At 41.7% G+C, this 22,943-nt stretch overlaps 1 protein-coding gene across 8 annotated transcripts in view; it reads right to left on the bottom strand.

Moving 5' to 3' along the window:
- SHF (Src homology 2 domain containing F) overlaps positions 1 to 22,943 on the bottom strand; it is a 294,338-nt gene that overhangs the window by 233,093 nt on the left and 38,302 nt on the right. The gene's annotated exons all lie outside the window — the stretch shown is intronic.

Below are 22,943 nucleotides of genomic sequence, written 5' to 3'. Positions count from 1 at the left end.
CAAACCTGGCAGGTAAGAGGCAGTGACGATGCAACAAGGCGACCGACCTGGACATTGCAGAAGTGTCTGTACCACTGGGGGGGGGGGGGGGTCCGCAGTGGCTGCATGACATCACTCACTGCTTATGTGCCCTAAAACAAACCCTGCACCTGGCTTCCCAGCTATTGGCCAGTCGACGAAGTGCGGGCTCGTTGCTTTACGATAGTAAAGAATGAAGAACTACCTTTAAAAAGGATATTGTTGACCATTCTTAGGTGCTGACCTAGTCACTGTCGACAATTAGTGGTCGACCTAGACATTGTCAACCTTGGGATCGTATACCACTGAATCTGCCCCAGGTTTTTCATTATCTAGTGCAGCGGTTCCCAACCTGGGGTACTCTGCTGACCAGTTGGTGGTACTTGAAAATAATATTGGTAATGGCAGAAAAAGAAATATTCTCCCAATGGCGGAAGAAATCTCCCATTGCCATGGAGATGAACCACATCGCGTCACTTCTGGTTCCATATGCAGTATCATCAGCTTCTCCTTGTGCTTATGACAGACTAGCAAACCACTGGGAGCTACCCGCGCTGCTCTCTGACATCAGCGATCATCTGCCCCGTGCTGACATGGGTGGAGGAAGCAGCAGCATTAATCCTACAGGCGTTAGCTTGAACCCTGGAGACACAGCCATTGTCCAGACACAGGGACCCGATTACAGACAGCACACTGCTCCTCTGCTACTCCTTAATATACAGTAAGAACACACATACCGCTCCCTTCCACTCCACTCGTAAGTACTGTGGATATGTCCATAGAAGAGAAGAGTTGGTACTCATAAATGAAAAGTCAAGGATTACGGGAGAGAAAAAAAGGTTGGGAACCGCTGATCACAGAAAAACTACTAGTCAGAACAGCCATGTTATTGAGGAAAGGAAAAAGCTGGGCACATGAACTAAAGTAGCTAGCAGCCAACACTAGGATATTAGGGAAGTATGCATTTGTTTATTATAGGAGTCAGGATGGCTACAGTGGTGACTGGAAAATATCAGTAGCAAAAAGACATGTCTGGCTTATCATTTTCTTCCTGTGTCACACAGAGATAGACACCCAGTGCCTCAGAGAATGCAGGTTAAATGAGAAACAAAACGAACACAATAAGCTACAGTATATGTCACACAGACACATTCCCTGGCTATCTAACTGGCTCTATTGCAGTTTGTTATTTTGTTAAATTCCTTTATGCATCTGTGAGCAATGATAGCACAGTCCTTAATTGATCATAGCCCTGGCATACAGAACAGAATGATGGGATGGCAGCACAAGACACTGTCATTCTTCAATGAACTCAGAGCAGCAGAAAAAGAATATTAAGAAGATTCAACACTTAGCATTCGCAGGACCTGTAATTAACTTTAAATGTCAAGCCGTTCCACCAAAATCATCTTTCAAGGACTCAAATGATAAAAAACCTAACTGAAACGGAGAATGAAATATGGAGAAAGGTTTGTTAGAAAATGTAATCCTGTTATGACAAAATTGTATTCCAATGTAAATTTGCTTAATATGTTTAGGACCATGACTACACATACTCATTAGCTGCAAACTGCAATATTTATTTATTTTGTGCAGAACAATCTGTGACCAAACTAAAACACAATACTGATGTTTAGGAACAGCAAAGCAATTTAAAATGTTAATATATTTGCTTTGTTTTTCCTTTGTAGACATTTTGCAGGTTGAAATTTTGGCTAAACATTGTTGACCCTTTAATCCGGAACAAATAGTTAATGGTCCCTCCCAACTCACATTCACTACTTAAAACTACAATCCCAGCAGTCCTCAGACACACACTACCCTTAACCCAATTCAGTATAACCCCCCTGACATATTCATACCCACATTTATTACTAACACCCCACCAGTAATCACCAAAACACACACTTTCCTCCCTGTGCATTCACTTCCAACACTCCAGAATGTGGAGCACCCAAACTTCATGGTTGGCACTCAGACTGCCATCCGTTCCATAATCTCCTGTATTTACGCCCATAACCACAGATGCGAGACCAGCACTATGCGAAGTAAACGACCCAGGTTGCAAAAGAAGATCGCTGTATACCCCCTCACCCATCCCCCACCTCATTGATAAAGTTTATGGGATCTAGGCCCTTATTCTTATTGAGTTGGACAGGTACACATTAGTTCGGATTGTGCATTCCTGCTGAGTGCACGTGCGTACACTACGCAATGCGCATGTGCAACAGTGGCACTCCGCACTCGGACGGATCGCTACACACAAAAAATGTCCACCGAACACTCTCGGACAATATGGGTGCAATGTGGGCGTATCTATGGGTGCGGTTTGGAAGTGGGCAAAACTGGGCGTCAACATGGGTGTGGAGGAGAAGTGCTAGGCGTTCACTCAGACCACTCACCGAGCGGTCGCTACTCAACACACCCAAAAACTTTGGTGCAAACAAGTAGCTTTCATGTCTCGGAGGGCAGTAGTTCATGTGCACCGCATTCGATGGGGCAATCAGTACGCACCGCACCAAAATTACTCTCAGCTGAACACAATACTAAAGGCCCCCATACATTAGTCCAACTTGTCCTAAGGACAAGTCGGACCTGATTTTCCCCTGCAGCCCCCCGGGAGGGGGACACACGATTAGGGACTTGATGTGCCAAGTTATGCAAATGATACAACGTATGCGATGTATCATATGCAACTCCCGGGGAGCTGCAAGGTGGAGGTGGCCGGGGGGTGGGGGGCTCTGCGAGGTGGCTGGGGGGGGGCGACGCTGCTAGTAGTGAAGAGGCAGCGGGGGACAGTGACACAGAGGCGGCAGTAACATAGAGCCGGGCAGGGAGAGCCGGGAGCTGTCAGTACTTAAAAAAAAAGCCCATACAATGAATGGGCAGCCTGTGATTGGCTGAGCACTCTCTCAGCCAATTGCTGACTGGCTGAGAGAGCGCTCAGCCAATCACAGGCTGCCCATTCATTGTATGGGCTTTTATTTTCCATCGCTGACAGCTCCCGCCTCTACGTTACTGCCTGCTTGTGTAGAACTAAAAAAGAAAAACGGTACTTGTTTCCTAGCACGGCCACACCGATTTACATCGGGGTGGTCGTGTCGGAAAAATCGGGTCGATCGCATCGCATGCGATTTGGTCGCATGCAATGCGATCGTCGCGACCGACCGATTTTGGACCCGATTTTTTTTTTGAATTAAATGTAAATCGGGTCCCTGGGACCCGATTTTACATTGGATTCAATGTAAAATATTCCCAACACCCCCAAATGTCACGGCGTACACCCCACCCCACGATAGACGCCAACCCGAAGCGTGGCGAGCGCAGCGAGCCCGCGAGGGGCGGCGGTGCGCGTCCTCCGACCTTTTCATTCCCCTACTATCCACGTCGGCGTGGAGTTGAGAATAGAATAGTGTGGCGAGCGCAGCGAGCCACCGAGCCCGAAGCGTGGCGAGCGCAGCGAGCCCCGCGAGGGGACGCGGATACCTTCACAGGTAAACGCGTCCCTTCGCGGACTTCACAGGTGTCCGCGTCGCCACGGACACCTGTGAAGCCCGCGAGGGGACGCGTATAACTGTGAAGGTATCCGCGTCCCCTCGCGGGGCTCGCTGCGCTCGCCACGCTTCCGGCTCGGTGGCTCGCTGCGCTCGCCACACTATTCTATTCTCAACTCCACGCCGACGTGGATAGTAGGGGAATGAAAAGGTCGGAGGACGCGCACCGCCGCCCCTCGCGGGCTCGCTGCGCTCGCCACGCTTCGGGTTGGCGTCTATCGTGGGGTGACGACGGGGACATCTAAAATGTGAAATGGGTCATATTGGCCCATTTCACATTTTTCACATTTTTTCAGGATTTCAATGTTAAAAAATCTTTTAACATTAAAGCCTATGTAAAAATCGGGGGCATCGCGTCGGGACCTATGTTAATGGTCCCGACCGACGCGATGCCCCCGATATTTTACCTTTCCCGACACGATTTCAATGTTAAAATATTTTTTAACATTGAAGCCTATGGGGAAATCGCGGGCATCGCGTCGGTCGCGTCGGGACCATTGTTAACGGTCCCGACCGACGGGATGCCCCCGATATTTTATCCTAGCCGGCCAAATGGACCTGATTTCAAAGGAAATCGGGTCCATCTTATGGATCGTGTACCTTAACTAAAGGTACACGATCCAAAAGATTTGTGGCCGTGCTAGGAAACAAGTACCAAAAAAACGTCTAAAGGGAGGAGTAAATAAAGGAAGAGTTATGACAAAAGAAAAAATTATATAAAGATTAATATGTAATATACAGTGGATCATACAGAAGTGTATGCTCATTTGCATTAATTAATCCTGAGCATACTTCAAATATGGGCTTAAACAAGCAAAGGCAATACAGAGATACACTTATTTTGATCGCATTTACACCAATATCTTCTTACTTTTGAGTATTCTCCTATGAGTGTGTGGTCGAGTGAGTCACATTATTAAGAACTGGCTTAATGTGGCATAATGCCATAAACTGAAGGTCTTGTGCCAAAATGATTTCATGCTCATAGAATATCATATAGGTCCATGGAAGAGAGATTCCTGGCATTATCCTCTACATCCTGCAAGTACAGTACTTGCAGAACTGGGATGCAACTTAGCATTTTTATTTATAGAAAGTTCAGTAAGAGCTTGTTCTCGCAGATGTGGGCAGTGGAGACCAAGACAAGTGGAAATTTGGATTTCACTAGATTTATCTTTTACACCTACTGTAGTGTAAAGCATGTGCTTATAGCAAACCGGAGGCACTTGAAAAAGACACAAATAAGGTTGCATTTGAAAATATACAGCTCTCCCTATAGACAAAGATACACATTATTCTGAAGTGTATGCTGCTTTACATCTCGTAGTGCTTTTTATTCCAATTACAAATTTAAGAATTGAGAAAAGGAATTCCAGAAGAAGCGAGGTGACCGTAATGGTCAATTTTTCAATGTGCTTCAATGTATTTTAGGCATAGTACTAATGCTCTCATCTGTAAAACAATTCCCAAGCTTTATGGATAATAGATTTTATCCTGTATATTTACAGTATATAAAGATCACAAACTGGCTTCAGCGTTTAATTGTAGGCGTACAAATAGAAGGAGAGAATTTGTTCTCAAGATGCTGCTGCACATTTAGACAGCAACAAAGAACATTCATTTGTGAAAGATAAGGGAAAAAAAAACCTGTCACTTCTCTGGCAGACAGAACTGCATTCACAGAATCAAAATTGGCAGCACCAAAATGACATTTTAATAAAGGGCTATGATTTGGGTGAAGTCTATTAAACCTTTAAATGTTAAAGAAAAAAAAAAAAGAAAAAAAAGACGACTGCAAGCCTTCCTACACTTCAGCTAGTTGACATGTTTGCCCTGGGGATAGGAGTAAAATAAAGACGACTGATTTAATTGTGCCTCTGCTTCCATCTGAAATACGAGACTGGTTTATGAATGCCTCAATATAAAACAAAATTTAAGTGCTATGCGGCTAACCAGAAATTAGCGAATAACAGAAAAAAGGTTGCACTGATTGAGTTAATTTTGACTAGTCAATAAAACTGTACTTACGGACGTTTTTTTTGTCAAATTTAACTCTAACCTGTTCAATTAATTAAAGTTCCAATTTTTTAACTAGTTGAAAAACCTGGCAAAGCCGAAAAACACATGGATTGGCAAATTACTCACCTATCTACTTATTTTTCACAGATGCAGTTTTAACTTAAAAAAAGTGAAACTGCATTGGTTAAAAATAAATAACTGCCCGAAAACATTCACAATTGATTACTAGCCAACAAAATCGGACCAATTGAATACCCCCCTAAGTAATCTTCATGCACTTGATTTCCCCTGAATACTGTACTGGAGACCTGCATGTGGTTACGGGGTGTGAGTTTAGGAGAGTTTCTGTAGAGAGCAGTCAATGGAGAGGGAGTGTTATAACCGCTCCATATGAAGTAGGGAGAGGGATAAAACCAAAACAGATCGGTCAATATGGCAAGGCTGTAAACTCTCCCTCCCTAGTGATGGACCTTCAATTTTTGACAAATCACTTTAAATAGGTCTCAGGTTGGATGACCTGGGATACGCATTTACATCACCCCTTAACCCAGGTTGTAACTGAATAAGTTTTGTTTTAAAGGAGCAGTTTCTACAGAACAAATTCTGAGTTTATGCACGTTAAATGTGCAAAAACATGGGTTTTTGAAGGCAGTGGAAAAAATAACATTAGTTAGCTTCCCTTTTTTATAACATTTTACAGCTACCAATTGGGAATTAACCAAATATTGGGTTGCGGAGCCTATGGAAGGGTAAGAAAAGGTTGACACAGGACTGTGGGTGTGGCAGGTCCACAGATAAAATGTAAGTAAAATAAAGAATTAAGAATAGCATGTGCCCTGCCTGGGGGGGAACATTTCTACTCCTCAGCAGCACTGTAAAAAGTCCCCCATAGCAGCTGACCCAGACTCCTAAAACATGCCTGGATCCAGATAATTAGTACCCGTCGCCCCATCTCAGCATCCATGAGGAGGCCATATAAGCTTTAACTGCATAGGGTACATTTACAATATACACACTACCATTTATAAAACCTATTTCATTAGGCTTACAATACATATATTACGTAAATGTTTGCTTCAGCACCAATAAAAAGTAATCAACCATTTTTACATACCAATTTGTTACATGACTACATAAAATTGGATTTTTTAATTTTGTGCCACTGAGCAAGACAAAATAACCTGTCAGACAAGTGAAACAAACCAAAAAGCTTTCAGCATGGTGTAGGGATGAGAACGGATCAGATTCATTTAGCAATTTTCACTTTAATCAATATTAATACAAAAAACATTTCAAAGGAGGTTAAATCTAGGCTACTGTAGGAAAAAAATGTTGCCATTGTACAAGCTGGAGACGGAGGCCAGCAGCAGATGAAATGGCACTTTCATTAGGCCTGTGCAGCTTCATTAGCAACATTAGAAATGCATCAACAGCTGTCATGGTCATGAATCATTCCTGGCTGGTGGATGGGCAACCTAGGCAATAATAAATCATCTGGGACCTCTCTCATCTGCTCAAGCTTGTCGTGATGCTGTTTTAAGTATGGCACTAAATAGATCAAGAAAGTACTGCAGCCAACGAGGCTGTATTTAGTGGTCTGTGTGCCACGGATTACATTTACTCTCAGGCTTATTTAATTCGATATTGTCATTTTTGTCCAGGCACATTTTATTATTGTACTTACTGACTATTTGTCCAAGGTCTTAATGTGCAGACATAAATATGCGATTCCATGGAGGTGCTGTTTGCAGTCGATTGCCTACCCTAGATCAAAGGTTCCTAAACTTTCTTAAAACATGGCACCCGAGAGCATCGGAATATTAGAATATTTTTAATGGCACCACTAAAGGTAAAAAAGGTTTATTCTGGCATGAGCCTCGCAGCAACTCAGGGTGCCTATATCCATTTCTAGGAATACTGTATTAATAAGTATTACAGCCCAGGTGGTGGAGGCTTTGAAAGAACCTGTAGCCCAGACTCTGTGGAAAACAAGCCTAAACATTTTTAAAATTCTGTTCAATGATGCCAACTGTAGTTCCAAATTTTAGCTTCTTGAAATATCTCCCTCATTTAGTACTAAGATGCACTTTTATACCATGGAATAGAAACAGACTCATCTCTTGAGTCCCCTGTTTACCTATGACTGCTCCTCAAGCTCTAAATCTGTTCAAATTGTTACATTTGCAGATGATATCGCTATGGTGGGTCTCATTGTTAATGACAATGAGTGACTACAGGCTGGAAGTATCCCGGCTGGAGTCTTGGAGTAGGGAAAATTTTTGGTCTTAAATGTGAATAAGACCAAAGAAATTATTGTAGATTTAGGAAATTCCTTAAAGATTCATACTGCCCACTGGTTTTAAATGGTCAACAAGTTGAGTTGGTTGATTCTTTTAAATTCTTTAAATTTCTACACTAGTGTCATCGAGTGTTCTCACTACGGTATTGTGGCGTGGTTTGGCGCTTGTTCTGCCACTGATCGCAAATCCCTTCAGAGGGTGGTATCTGCGGCTAGGTGTTGCCTTACCAAGTATACAACACGTATTTGAAAACCGGCTTCTCTCAAAGACAAAAAGTATTCTGAGGGACCCTTTCCATCCTAGTAGTTACAGGTTGAGTATCCCGTGTCCAAAATGCTCGGGACCAGGAGAATTTTGGATAACGGATTATTCCGTATTTTGGAATATTTTAATATTTCAATTATGTATTTTGAAGTATCTTGCATGTATGCTGTATAAACACATAAAATACACACATCTTTTATTTGTTCAAAAAACAAGGTTTCAAAACATGAAACAAAATTTGTGTACTATCTCAGATATTGAATTTGAATGCCAAGCAATAATTTTCTTGCACATATATAGTGCCAGTTACATATCATGTCACCAGTAGTGCTGTTACAAATGTCTCCAGTGAGTTTTTAGCAAAAAAAATATTTTTTTTTCACTTTCTGAAATGTATGGTTTTCGGAATAATTCGGATAACGGATACTCGGATACGGGATACTCAACCTGTACTTCCTTCAAATAAGCAATACCGCTCAGTTTTGTGTAAAACTAAACGATATAGAGAAAGTTTTTTTTCCGGTAGCAATCCGTACTTTAAATACTTAGTGGGAATACTGTACTAAGCAAAATTCTGTACTCCAATGTCATTTTCATTTATTGTATTTAAGTCTGTACTGTTTACACTGAATTTCTTTTAATGTTCATGCATGTGGGCATTTTATGACAATAAAGACATTATTATTATTATTATAAGTGTCCTGAGGCAGGGTACCACTGCCCTATGGGATAATGGACAGTCAGGCGAGCAAATTTGGGGGGGGGGGGGGGGGGGGGGGGGGGGGAGGGTGTTGTCATTGCTAGCATTTAAAAAGTTGTACTAATAACAATTTGTACACTTCTCAATTGAATTGGAGCAGCAGTATTTCCAATACTCATTACATACATAAATATTTTCTGTAGTTTCTGCATAACTACCGTGTATTGTTTTACTCTATGGTGTTAGATAGTTCACATTAATACAACAAAATGTTAAAAAGGCTAATGATACAAAATATATATATATATATATATATATATATATATATATACACATATACACATACATACATACACACACACACACACACACACACACACACACAGGATTGAATACCCCCTTTACACATATATGGTATACAACACACACATTTATACATACATATAATTAGGCGACTAAGAATGGCAACATCTATTGGCAATATAGATAAAATTTGAAAGCATGTCTTGAATAAGGCATTATGTGTCAAAATGTAATTGTTTATAAAATCCTATGAGGTCATGGTATTATTGATTTGTAAATGATCACTGTACACTGAAATGCAGTTATCTAATCTAATAGGAGTCTAGACTTGCCTACTAAGGTTTATGTAACCGAGCTTTAGCCATTTTGCAGTTCAGGAATCATTTTATATGCATCTCTAGAGGCCGATTTAATTCACGTGGATTCTTTGTTGTGCTAATTCTGCCATTTATTTCTCTATCTTTATAAGAACAACTCCTGATGTATGACTTCTGTTTAGGGCATTTGGGAACTATTCTGGAAGTGAAACTTCTTGTATATATCCAATTATTTTGTCCTGCAATGCTTAAGATGTATAAAAATGTGAATTTATGCGAGTGGCATTCTAAAGGGCAAACTGAAAGGCATACCAGAAAAAGGAAGCCGCAATACAAGTTACAGTCATTGGGATTTTATTTAACATAAGCATTTAACATAATCACAAACGTACACAGATCTACAACATGTATCAATGGGCTTATAATCTACCCGTAAAGAAAAGGCCACCATCGGATTGCTTTGCGGCACAGTAGTATATAATAATAAATAGCCCCACGTAGCATGCCACAGACTTGTACCCAGCGCATCATAGAGAAAATATCCAAAATCTAGGAGGGGGGGGGGGGGGGGGGGCTGCATAATGGAGGGAAAAGTATGCAATCTACAGTAGTTACAAAAGACAGGTCCGATATGAGTGACCCACACCATGCATTGTTATGCCTGGTCTCCAACTTTGTATCAATTCCTTTGTGACCAATACCTCTTTTACACCAAAATCACTGGTCAGAACCCTGGTCTTCAAACACAGGAGTTTCCAGGGTCGAACCCAGCTTCATATTACACAGCACTTCGACCTGGGTTGGACCCGGGTCTGTGCTGTTTACACTGAACCTGGGTCAGCCCTGCTTTTTCCTATGGATGCCAGAGGTTTCATGCTCTTCGCATGCCCGGACACATGACACAGATACCCAGACACTGACTGTTTTGCCACACACTTGCATCCCACTGTTGAAAACCAGGGTTTGAAAAGGTTTACCTTATTGTTGCAATTGCCGGGCTCCTGTGCTACAGCCTATAGAAGGGGAGGGCTCAGTAGCCAGAAAGCAGGGAAAGAGACGGGCCTTCATAAGCAAGAACAGAAAACAGGGATGATGCAGCATCAGCCTGTGCGTGTGTGTGTGTTTGTGTGTGTGCGCACAGAAACCATTTTCTGGCTCCTGCCTGTGCTGCTGGGAGGAAGGGAGGGAGAGAAAGGCTTTAGGACTTCATGCTGCCGGCACCACTGCCTGTCAGGCAGAGACAGGCACAATGGCATCCGGCACCAGCTCGGCGCTCCACACAGAACCCGTTGATGCTGGCTCCCCCAAGCCACCACGGTGGCTATAGTTACGCAACTGGCCACACGCCTGTTACTGCCAGCACCTCCCCCTGGATTGGGCAGCGGCTACTGGGCTGCCGCCCCCGGGACTTCCAGCGATACTCGGATGTCCCAACCCGGGTTGAGACTGTTTACACTGCCCCCTACCAATGTCATGTTGCACCGCTGCTGACCTAGGTCCAGGAGGCAAAAATGTGAGTTTCTGCGGGGTGTAAAAGGGGTATAAAAGACCCCTAAACCCAAACACTTATGAGATAGATTTAGACCTGACCTCTAATGTGAGAATTTGAAGTGGACTGCAAGGAGTAAGCGGCTGTCCATTGTAATCCCTCTTTGCAAAATTTCAAGAGAATTGCAAATGGTTCGCTAATTACCATTCACTTGAAAATGCATACGCAAATCACGGACTATCAAAAAGCATTTTACTGTCTGTGCAAAATGTGAGCAAGTCTGAGACTTCCACTATTCTATGACTTAGACAGGCTGGAAGGGCTTATCGCTGATGTCACAGAACCTCCACAAAACTGCCATGGACACGTCTGTGATTGTTTAAACACACCAAGAAACTTGCAGGTTTTCACCACCAAATGGCAGGTTCCTGTCAAACTGCGAGAGGATTACAATTACAATACATGCAAATTTTGTATCGCTAATTCCCCTCATGCATGCATGATTTGGTTGGTGCTCATGCATAACAGATCGCTCAATTTGCAAATGATCTTATTAGCGGTCAATTCTGAATAAGAACGTACATATTGTAGGACCTAAGAAGCAAAACTGAGGAAAAAGTAAGCAGCACCCATGGATTACACCATGGCCTCCTACACCACATGACACAATATAGGGTATATATAGATCATCAACATTTAAGAAAAATAACAGTAGCAAGACAGGGGCAGGCCATGTAGCGGTCAAACAAGAGCCAGGTTTACTTGTACCTACAACAAACATGGGCTTGTCAGAAATTCACCATAAAGGTGTAGTGAGGGCGGTGCCGGTGGAGCTCATGCTTCAGGAGCCGATGCAGGTAATGGCGCCACAGACGCAGCCTTGCCATTACTGCTTCTGTGTGCAGTGAGCAGCAGGGTAAGTAAGGCAACCACCTTGCCAGTAGCTACACACTACGCTGATGAGAAAGTCACAGAGCTCACTAGAGGCAGATGAATGGATGTCCCTTGTATTCCCCAGTACAATAAAAAAAAAATTGTGCACCACACATGCTGTCAGAACATCTGCACACTGACTGAAGAATAAGAGGAGCCATCACTGCAGCAACTAGGAGCTCAATACTGTATCCGGGGACCAGGGCAGGAAAGTGTGGCTGCTGGAGACACACAGGGTAAGGCGGCAATGGAGACAAATGGGGAGGCACAAAGAGAGACTGGAAAAGGAGGAGGCTAACAGAGACACAGGGTATAGGGCAGGCAGATATACACAAAACAGGAGGCTGGAGAGATGGGACAGGTAGACACATGGGCAGGAGGTTGAAAAGACAGGAAGGAAGGTAGAACTGAGCAGGAGGCTGTAGAGGGGCCACAAGGCTATAGAGAACATCGGGCAGGAGATAAAATAAAGACATAAGTCAGTCTCTTGTATGATGAAGATATTGGTTATATTTCTACACAAACATCTCCATGCCCCATTTTGAAAATGCCCCTAGTATATATTGATCCCCTTTAATTTAACCCCCACATGCACACTAAGTTGATCGGTGATCCATGGGTTCACAATTAAACTCTGGTGTTTTTAAGAAAACATGAACATTACAATTGTATAACACATTTGGTTACAAATGGAATCATTTTTTTAACAAGTTATAATCTTTGTGCATGTCTATAAGTGATGTAATGATATTCTGTAATCATAGACACTGCCCTTGAGCTCTTTAATGGGCAGAATACATGACCCGGATACCATCTGCATCATAACTGAATAGAATTAAACTTAACACACAAGGAACAAGATTTTCTATGTGTATTCATCAAATAAACCAATGAAGAAAAAGAGGCTAAAAGCTATAAAAGCACAAATAAGAAGCTTTTTAACTTTCATATTCTCATCAAATTATTCCAAGCAATCAATAAAAGGAATCCATCAGCTGTCAGATGGCATTGGGACTGTCTCTATTTTTTTTTTTTTCTTTACTTCCCGCAGCACTCTTCGATTTCTTCTACCGGAGATAAACAGGTTTTAAAAATATATGTGAAAGTACAGTATTCTCAGAAGCGTTACATATTAAGGGCTATATCCTATTAGCAGTGGTAATTTACCGCGGCTAAAAGATAAGTGAGGGGATCACCTACTAGCACCCCAATGCAGCCCTTCAGAGGAACAATAAAAGCATGGGTCCTGGAATTTATACTAATCCTCATATTTTATCATCTGAAGATAGGATGTTATTGGCTGAAATAAAAAGACTTTATTAGGGTATCCCAATAAATTACCATAAGCCTAAAATCGTGATCTGTACCCCCTTTTTCATATAAAAAATTTACAGTGCTAATAGGATATGGCCCAAACTACTATGGTGTATTGTTATTTTCTTATGGCCTTTACTGCATTTAGTCAAGCATACCTAAAAGAATAGCTTTCAACTGCCCCCATTTTTGAGGGACAGTCCTGTTTTCTTGGGATTGTCCCACCCGGAGGCAGAGCAGCTGTGAATAGATGATGTGCGCATGTACACAATGTCTATTCACGGGAGACAGAGGGACTGGGACATGGCTAGTAGCTCTCAGAATCCTGGGCATACCCCCACAATGACAGAAACAGGAGGCATGCCTTGCCACCATGTCCCTCCTGTGAAACCACACCCTGTTTGCTGAAGGCTTTTTCTCAGGCTGTTGCGCAGGAGGCCACTAAGTTGGGAGGTTTAAATACAAGTATATTTTTTAACCAACAAAGATGTACTACAGGTTAAGTATCCCTTATCCATAGTTTTCATAATTACATTTTTTTTTTGTTAAAAAGCACTTCTGGGACATCTGTAACTGGCACTACTGAGCATATATGTAACTGGCACTAACTATGTGCAAGAAAATGATTGATGTTTAAATTCAGTATCTGAGATAGTACACAAATATTTTTTATTTGTGCATGAAACAAGGTTTCAAAACATAAAAAAAAAATGTTTGTGTGTATTTTAGTGTTCATTCTAGCACCTGCTATCTTTGAAAACCCATGCAGTTCCTTTTCCCTGCCTGGAGTGTCGCTGTCTGCTGTGGTGTTTCTAGCACAGCTCTGGTTTGCATATCAGTGCTCATATACAGACCACACTGTGCTAGAAGCACTACAGCAGACAGCGACACTCCAGGTGGGGAAGAGGAACCACATGGGTCTTCAAAGATCGCGAGTGCTAGAATGAACACTATATTTCATGTGTTTTATGTGTTTATACAACATAAATGCAAGATACCTCAAAATTACCTCACCTCATATAAAAATATTCCCAAATACGGAACAATTAGTTAAGTAAAATTCTTCTGGTATTGAGCATTTTGGATAAGGAATACTCAACCTGTAATAGGAATTAATTCTGTACAAGAGTGCCCTGCAAGGAATGTTCTTTTGGCTTGGAACTTTTTTCATTCTAAGTCTCTCCAATGTTACAGAATTAAAGATTTTGTTGTCCTCAACTGCCCAATAAATTCTGGTAGATCTACTGTAAATATCCCAATCTCTTTCTTAAACTGTATGTATGTACAGTATGTATACTACCAGTCAAAAGATTTTGAACAAAAACAGCAGATAAATTGTTGAATTTGTGTCCGTTTTCGAGGATCCACGGCTGCATTGAATATGTGTGACTATATTTACACCTGTCTGAAATATCGGCACACATTGTTCATACCCCCAAGTTGGAAATGAAAAAAAAAAGAATAAAAACTGTCCCTTTAATTAAAACATAGAAATTCCTGCATTGGTCAATCTTAAAAAGTATTACAAATAGGTAGATTAGGTACCTGGCACAGCCAGTCAGAAAGCCAAAGCTTACTAGAGGCAAACATAATTACAGTATGCATGTCTTCACTTCTATATGAGTGAGCTGAAAATTCCCCAGAAACCTTTTTATTAACGTCAAAAAAAAAAAAAAAAAAAAAAAAAAAAAGAAAATGGCCTTATCTACATTAAGGATTAAGAGAAGTAACTGCATATAAGTCTATCGAGTCAGAATTTATTTTCCAGCTGCCCATTTCAGAAACCAGTGATTATTTTTCTGAGCTTGCAATTTATTTACTTGTAGTGCCTAAGGCTGTTGGTTTCAAGAAACTCTTAATATAGAGTATTTCTGTTTTCCAGGCTTCGTTTAATGTTCCTGTCACTGCTGTCGATTCAAAATCAAATAGGCAGCAAAAAATGAAATATGATTTTTATTTCACACAAAGAAAATTCATTAACCCAGCATTTGCCAACCCATTCGGGGAAAATAAATAAATATATAATATATAATATATAATATATATATATATATATATATATATATATATATATATATATATATATATATATATATATATATCCTGGGTAGAAAGTAGGCACTCACAAAACTCCTTGGTGACAACTGCTGGGGTGCTTCATTAACTCAAGTCATAGCAAAAGTCCTCCAATGCATGACATAGATATCCAAACAAGTTGTTGTTTGTAGCAACAAAAGCGCACTCACCAGACTTCATCCATTGTTTAAAAGGCAAGACTTTATTCCATGTCACTTAAAATCATCAAGCACAGTCGACGTTTCGGGCCATAGAGCGACCCTTTGTCAAGACAGCTTATGGTGTATCACTCCATTAGAGCAGCAGCTAACTGAATCAGTCACAGATCCCCTGAAATACCAATATGCTCCGCCTCAAAGGTCAGAGTCTCACAGTATGAGCCAATCATATACAGGTATCTAAGACCTAATTAATAACATCAGGTACGATATAACTTACCCCTCCAGCTGGAGATACATCTGCACGCCATCGCGCTCACATGGTGAGCGGCGTGCGCTCCAACTACACAGATGGACTTCCTCTTCCTGGTTCTGCGTGTCATTGACGCGACCAGACATACCAGGAAGTTGGTCCGCGTCATCGCTGTAGTGATGCGCTGTGTAACAGCCTATCAGCCGCTTTTCCCTGCGTTTCAATATATTGCAAGCACTTCCTGGTGCCGCCATTTGCGTTCCACGATCGCGATGTACTGATATGTATACACATTAAACTATAAATCTTTGGGCTGATGGTTTTATCAGGGTGTACTGTTGACGTTCAGTCAGCTTTTGCTCAATGCATATTAAAAACAATAAACACACATTTAAAATTTTGCCACTATCGATACAATCGCTACCAAAATCGGTCATCACTATTGCAAACGATGTTGGCAATAAGTTTCTCTCCAATGCTTGATATCATTATTTTACCTGCAAAACAATATATAATGCAAACCCAGGCAAGGAAGAAATGAACAAGAACCATACTTGAAGAGAATTGAGAAATAATAATACCACAAATCATAGAAAATCACTAATAATGTATATTATGTTATCAATGTTATTGTTCCTCCAGGAACATGGTCAGGGTATTTTTCTCATTTAGCCCTTTCGGTGCTACTGTTTCAAGATGGTGTATCCAGAACGCCTCTTTTTTAAGGAGAGTCAGTCCTCGATCACCCCCTCTTGGTGACGGGGGTATCCAATCTATCACCATATATCGAAGATTCGAAACCTGATGTTTCGCACTCAAAAAATGCATTGCTACTGGTTTGTCTGTGGTACCCGTAGCTAATGCAGCCCGGATGGTGGATTTATGTTGGCTTATTCTTTCGCGCAGAGTTCTTATAGTCTTTCCCACATATGACAATCCACATGGACATATCAAATAGTAGATTATGTGGTCTAATAGGCAATGTAGCCTATGGCGCAAAAAGATCTTCTTCCCACTGTGTGGGTGACAGAAGAATGAACCCACCATCAATCCTTGGCAAGTCGAGCATCCTAGACACTTGAAGCATCCTTTTTTCTTAGTCATCCAGTTGTTTTCTGGTACTTCCAAGTGTCTTGTGCTGGTGCGATATAAAGTGTCCTTTAAGTTACGCCCTCTTGTGATACTTAGTAATGGCTTACTACCTTTCAATTTTTTGAAGGCCGGATCCGTGTCGATCAAGTGCCAATTCTTGCGTATCGAGTTCTGTGTTGTACTCAGATTGGTATCACAATGTACATTAAGTACTAGGCGCTCCTGTACGGTCTTCTTATCTGTGTCAGGTTTAGTCTGGTGAGTGGCTCTGGCTTTCCTGAGGCATCTCTCAACGTCCTTCTTGTTATATCCTCTTGTAAGGAATCTCTCAAAGCACTCTGTCAATTGTTCTTCAGCAGTTTCACCATTAGAGTTATTACGGAGTACCCGGAGGAATTGGGATACAGGTAAGTTCATCTTCAGCTTTGGTGGGTGGTGACTTGTAGCCCACAATAATGTATTGCGATCAGTCTCTTTCCTGAAGAGTGTATACTGTAATCCCCCATCACTTTTTGAGATGGTTACATCTAGGAAATTAATCCCGACAGTACTGCAAGAAGCTGTAAATCGCACCGGACTCGCAATCTCATTTAAATGGGTCACCATATCATTAAATGTATCCACATCACCACGCCAGATAACAATCACGTCATCAATAAAACGTTTAAAGTACAATAGGTTCTCACCATATGCAGGTATTATGTGGGTTCTCTCGTACAGGTCCATGTACAAGTTCGCGTAGCTAGGGGCCACATTGGACCCCATAGCTGTCCCCGCTAGCTGTACAAAATGGCTACCTTCGTACATAAAGTGATTTTCTTTCAAAACCAATTCAAGGAGTGACAATAAAAATTCAGTTGGGGGGTTTTTACTTTTACGTGTTTGTAAAGCCTCTCCCACTGCAGCAAGACCGTCAATATGGGGTATAATTGTGTACAGCGAGCACACATCAAGTGTACCCAACACAATATCATCTGGTAAAACCCCAATTTGGTCTAGGTCTTTAAGCAAATGGCCAGTATCTTTTAAATAGGTAGAGGTGTCTCTGACCAGGGGCTGAAGATGGTAGTCTAGGAATTTAGCCAGGGGCTGTAATACTGAACCCCTGGCCGAAATAATGGGACGTCCTGGTGGGTCCACAAGTGTCTTGTGGACCTTTGGCAAGGTATACATTACTGGACAGACCGGATGTGCCACTGTCAGGAATTCAATTTCGTCCTCATCCAACCATCCCTGGTCACCACCTAATTTAATCAAGGCATCAGCCTTGTTTTTTACCATTTGCATCGGATTCTTTGTTATTTTATGATAAGTCATGTGGTCCGCTAATTGTCTCTGGACTTCTTTGTTGTATGTCACAAAGTCCTGCAGAACCACTGCCCCTCCTTTATCTGCATTTCGTATTATGAGCTTATCATTATTTTTTAAGGAGGTCAAAGCTTGTCTCTCACTTGAACTTAAATTGTCAAAACATTTTTTTGTCTGGTTTTCAGTTTCTCTACAGTCTCGATCAATTACCCTCAAGAATGTCTTGAGACTCGCATTTCTGGAGGGAGGGTCAAAATGACTGTTTTTCTTAAATTTTTTTGTTAAAATTGGGGTAATTTGGGGAGTCTGTATGTTTTGGGGTCTTTTGGGGCGATTGTCGAAATACTCTCTTAGTCTCATCTTCCTTCCAATTTTGTAATGGTCCACTGACCAATTGAAGGAATTAAAAGGGTTGGTAGGGATAAATGATAAACCTTTAGACAAAAGAGATTTTTCTGCCGGGGTCAAAACATGGGAGGATAAATTAAAAATTAACTCCTGCCCCCCTTCCCCCTTCCCCTTGGACGCCCTCTTGGTCTTCCACCCGCCACGCCTTGGGTGCGGCCTTTTCTTCCCTTTGGTCCATCTTTCAGACCCAGGCCACGATCTAAAAAAGCCGTGGAGGTAGATGCTAATCCAGATGGCGGTAGGATATCGTTTGATTCTGCATCCGATGATGAATAGGAATTATATCTATCGGAGTCGTCATCCCTCCGCCATCTGGGTGCTCTCTGTGTTCTACCAAATCTTCCCTGACTATTTCTCTTAGCACCCTCACCTGCGAGCCAGCGATATACGCTGTGCAATTGGTAGTCTTGGTTGACCTGTTCCAATTTCTTCCTTTTAAATGCCACTAATTCAATCTTATACTTCTCTATCTGTTCCTGCAAACGGCCTAACCAGTCCTCATTTTTGTCATTTTTTAGAATGCTCAGTGACTCTCTCTCACAATCTTTAATTTCACTTTTTACCTTAGTAAGTTCACCTCCCACCTCCTCTATCACTAATGCTATTAGATCTAAGGAGCATTTATTCAATACCCCACACCACCTGACGCAGAAGCCCGGATTCCTGCGCCCGATGGTGGGGGTATTGGCAATCCTAAATCCCCGGGGTATCCTCTTTTTCCGGTAATAATCCGAAAGGAATTGCCCGTGGAGCAACAGATCTACTTCTCGTTTTTTTAATTTATTTAATTTATTGTAACGGTCTGTCGGGGTTTCTGTGGGGAGTTTGCTGAACTCTATTTCGTTGAAGAGTATTTTATCAACCTCGTCATCTGTGAGACTAATTTGTACATTCTCAGCGTCACTAAGCATAACCTCATCTAGAAGGCCTATACTGGCGGCCATCTTGCAAACAACAGATACTAAAGCACAACTATTCAAGCACTGGAGAGATATATATAAAAACAATATAACAATTCTGCTTATATGGAGTGCTGCACACATACATGCATATTAGAAAACATACAATATAACAAAATAGAAGTATTAAGGTAAATGCAATTGTAACAACTTCGTGGTTTTCTTTCAAATGGGTGCCCCTTTAAGAGAGACTCAATCCAACAAGTCCTCCATTATATCCTGGGTAGAAAGTAGGCACTCACAAAACTCCTTGGTGACAACTGCTGGGGTGCTTCATTAACTCAAGTCATAGCAAAAGTCCTCCAATGCATGACATAGATATCCAAACAAGTTGTTGTTTGTAGCAACAAAAGCGCACTCACCAGACTTCATCCATTGTTTAAAAGGCAAGACTTTATTCCATGTCACTTAAAATCATCAAGCACAGTCGACGTTTCGGGCCATAGAGCGACCCTTTGTCAAGACAGCTTATGGTGTATCACTCCATTAGAGCAGCAGCTAACTGAATCAGTCACAGATCCCCTGAAATACCAATATGCTCCGCCTCAAAGGTCAGAGTCTCACAGTATGAGCCAATCATATACAGGTATCTAAGACCTAATTAATAACATCAGGTACGATATAACTTACCCCTCCAGCTGGAGATACATCTGCACGCCATCGCGCTCACATGGTGAGCGGCGTGCGCTCCAACTACACAGATGGACTTCCTCTTCCTGGTTCTGCGTGTCATTGACGCGACCAGACATACCAGGAAGTTGGTCCGCGTCATCGCTGTAGTGATGCGCTGTGTAACAGCCTATCAGCCGCTTTTCCCTGCGTTTCAATATATTGCAAGCACTTCCTGGTGCCGCCATTTGCGTTCCACGATCGCGATGTACTGATATGTATACACATTAAACTATAAATCTTTGGGCTGATGGTTTTATCAGGGTGTACTGTTGACGTTCAGTCAGCTTTTGCTCAATGCATATTAAAAACAATAAACACACATTTAAAATTTTGCCACTATCGATACAATCGCTACCAAAATCGGTCATCACTATTGCAAACGATGTTGGCAATAAGTTTCTCTCCAATGCTTGATATCATTATTTTACCTGCAAAACAATATATAATGCAAACCCAGGCAAGGAAGAAATGAACAAGAACCATACTTAAAGAGAATTGAGAAATAATAATACCACAAATCATAGAAAATCACTAATAATGTATATTATGTTATCAATGTTATTGTTCCTCCAGGAACATGGTCAGGGTATTTTTCTCATTTAGCCCTTTCGGTGCTACTGTTTCAAGATGGTGTATCCAGAACGCCTCTTTTTTAAGGAGAGTCAGTCCTCGATCACCCCCTCTTGGTGACGGGGGTATCCAATCTATCACCATATATCGAAGATTCGAAACCTGATGTTTCGCACTCAAAAAATGCATTGCTACTGGTTTGTCTGTGGTACCCGTAGCTAATGCAGCCCGGATGGTGGATTTATGTTGGCTTATTCTTTTGGCAGAGTTCTTATAGTCTTTCCCACATATGACAATCCACATGGACATATCAAATAGTAGATTATGTGGTCTAATAGGCAATGTAGCCTATGGCGCAAAAAGATCTTCTTCCCACTGTGTGGGTGACAGAAGAATGAACCCACCATCAATCCTTGGCAAGTCGAGCATCCTAGACACTTGAAGCATCCTTTTTCGACAATCGCCCTAAAAGACCCCAAAACATACAGACTCCCCAAATTACCCCAATTTTAACAAAAAAATTTAAGAAAAACAGTCATTTTGACCCTCCCTCCAGAAATGCGAGTCTCAAGACATTCTTGAGGGTAATTGATCGAGACTGTAGAGAAACTGAAAACCAGACAAAAAAATGTTTTGACAATTTAAGTTCAAGTGAGAGACAAGCTTTGACCTCCTTAAAAAATAATGATAAGCTCATAATACGAAATGCAGATAAAGGAGGGGCAGTGGTTCTGCAGGACTTTGTGACATACAACAAAGAAGTCCAGAGACAATTAGCGGACCACATGACTTATCATAAAATAACAAAGAATCCGATGCAAATGGTAAAAAACAAGGCTGATGCCTTGATTAAATTAGGTGGTGACCAGGGATGGTTGGATGAGGACGAAATTGAATTCCTGACAGTGGCACATCCGGTCTGTCCAGTAATGTATACCTTGCCAAAGGTCCACAAGACACTTGTGGACCCACCAGGACGTCCCATTATTTCGGCCAGGGGTTCAGTATTACAGCCCCTGGCTAAATTCCTAGACTACCATCTTCAGCCCCTGGTCAGAGACACCTCTACCTATTTAAAAGATACTGGCCATTTGCTTAAAGACCTAGACCAAATTGGGGTTTTACCAGATGATATTGTGTTGGGTACACTTGATGTGTGCTCGCTGTACACAATTATACCCCATATTGACGGTCTTGCTGCAGTGGGAGAGGCTTTACAAACACGTAAAAGTAAAAACCCCCCAACTGAATTTTTATTGTCACTCCTTGAATTGGTTTTGAAAGAAAATCACTTTATGTACGAAGGTAGCCATTTTGTACAGCTAGCGGGGACAGCTATGGGGTCCAATGTGGCCCCTAGCTACGCGAACTTGTACATGGACCTGTACGAGAGAACCCACATAATACCTGCATATGGTGAGAACCTATTGTACTTTAAACGTTTTATTGATGACGTGATTGTTATCTGGCGTGGTGATGTGGATACATTTAATGATATGGTGACCCATTTAAATGAGATTGCGAGTCCGGTGCGATTTACAGCTTCTTGCAGTACTGTCGGGATTAATTTCCTAGATGTAACCATCTCAAAAAGTGATGGGGGATTACAGTATACACTCTTCAGGAAAGAGACTGATCGCAATACATTATTGTGGGCTACAAGTCACCACCCACCAAAGCTGAAGATGAACTTACCTGTATCCCAATTCCTCCGGGTACTCCGTAATAACTCTAATGGTGAAACTGCTGAAGAACAATTGACAGAGTGCTTTGAGAGATTCCTTACAAGAGGATATAACAAGAAGGACGTTGAGAGATGCCTCAGGAAAGCCAGAGCCACTCACCAGACTAAACCTGACACAGATAAGAAGACCGTACAGGAGCGCCTAGTACTTAATGTACATTGTGATACCAATCTGAGTACAACACAGAACTCGATACGCAAGAATTGGCACTTGATCGACACGGATCCGGCCTTCAAAAAATTGAAAGGTAGTAAGCCATTACTAAGTATCACAAGAGGGCGTAACTTAAAGGACACTTTATATCGCACCAGCACAAGACACTTGGAAGTACCAGAAAACAACTGGATGACTAAGAAAAAAGGATGCTTCAAGTGTCTAGGATGCTCGACTTGCCAAGGATTGATGGTGGGTTCATTCTTCTGTCACCCACACAGTGGGAAGAAGATCTTTTTGCGCCATAGGCTACATTGCCTATTAGACCACATAATCTA

Source organism: Crinia signifera, chromosome 4, assembly GCF_055691185.1.
Source record: "Crinia signifera chromosome 4, ASM5569118v1, whole genome shotgun sequence".
Lineage (NCBI taxonomy): Eukaryota > Metazoa > Chordata > Amphibia > Anura > Myobatrachidae > Crinia > Crinia signifera.
Note: the sequence above shows the minus strand (reverse complement) of the source record. Positions and strands in the feature narration are given on the sequence as shown.